Here is a 1,111-nt window from a genome sequence, read left to right as displayed (position 1 = left end):
GAGGAAGCACTGGAGACCCGAGTCTGTCAGCTCCAGGAGGACCTCCATGGTCGGGGTCTGAAACACATGCTCCCCCGGAGTTCCTGGCGGAAGACGTTGGGGAGCCTGAAGACATCCCACACCCCTGTGTTTGGCCCATTGTGCAGCAAAAGGTAAAACATGAACAAACTTTGGGGCCCAGGGGCGTTGCTGCCAGCAACGCACCAGTGACTGAGTTCACAACTTACACTCCCTAGACTCCCACGTTGTTGTGAGAATTGGGGAAGTGGTGCCGGCAACGCCCTGAGAGCCACTGCCGCCTTGGTTGTTGTGCTTGTGAGACAAGGAGCACAGCATTCTCTGCTCCCCAGGCGAAATGGAAAAGCTAGCCTCTGTGATAGTACGTCCGTCCCTATGGCAGCGACCTGTGTCCCTCCAGGAATTCATGAGACCGCAGGAGGCCAGCTCCTTCCAGTTTGACTAGGGGGTGGCCAAGGTACCCGGTCAGAGGGGACGAGCGGGGATTGTAGGCCCCATGTGGAACTGTGCATACATCCGTTCCCCTCTAATGTGCAGAGGGTTTTGGCCCCGGTTGACACCAGCGCAGACTGCAGTCTTGTTTATGGGAACCTAGAACTGTTCCTGGACCAGCCATCTGCATTGATGGCTACGGGGGAAAGACTGTGATGGTAAAAGCTGTTTCCTTACCACTGGGTATAGATAGGCTTCCCCTCGAACCCACACGGTATAAGTCTCCCCTATCCCGGAATATATTCCAAGGGTGGACGTGCAATAGGGCCTCAGCTTGCAGACCTGGTGGAGAGTTCCGCCTCTGGATCCGGGTGGTGAAAGCAGTGACCTGTGGGCGTGCTCATAATCCCGCTCAAGTGTTGCCACAGCCCCGGCGAGTGGTTACGGTGAGACAGTCCCGCCTGCTGGGGAAGAGGAGGAGATTGGCCACACAGTGTTAGAGCCCGAGAAAGCACATAGTGTGAGACCCATGCGCAGTGCCTTTAAATCCCCTGTATGGGCAGTGAAGAAACGGATGGGACCTGGCGAATGACTGTGGACTACGAGGACCTGAGCAAGGTGGGGCCTCCTTTGCACGCTGTAGTGCGTTCCATGTATGATT

This window comes from Rhinolophus ferrumequinum, chromosome 15 (genome assembly GCF_004115265.2).
Source record: "Rhinolophus ferrumequinum isolate MPI-CBG mRhiFer1 chromosome 15, mRhiFer1_v1.p, whole genome shotgun sequence".
NCBI classification, from domain to species: domain Eukaryota; kingdom Metazoa; phylum Chordata; class Mammalia; order Chiroptera; family Rhinolophidae; genus Rhinolophus; species Rhinolophus ferrumequinum.
This window is presented reverse-complemented; position numbering follows the sequence as displayed.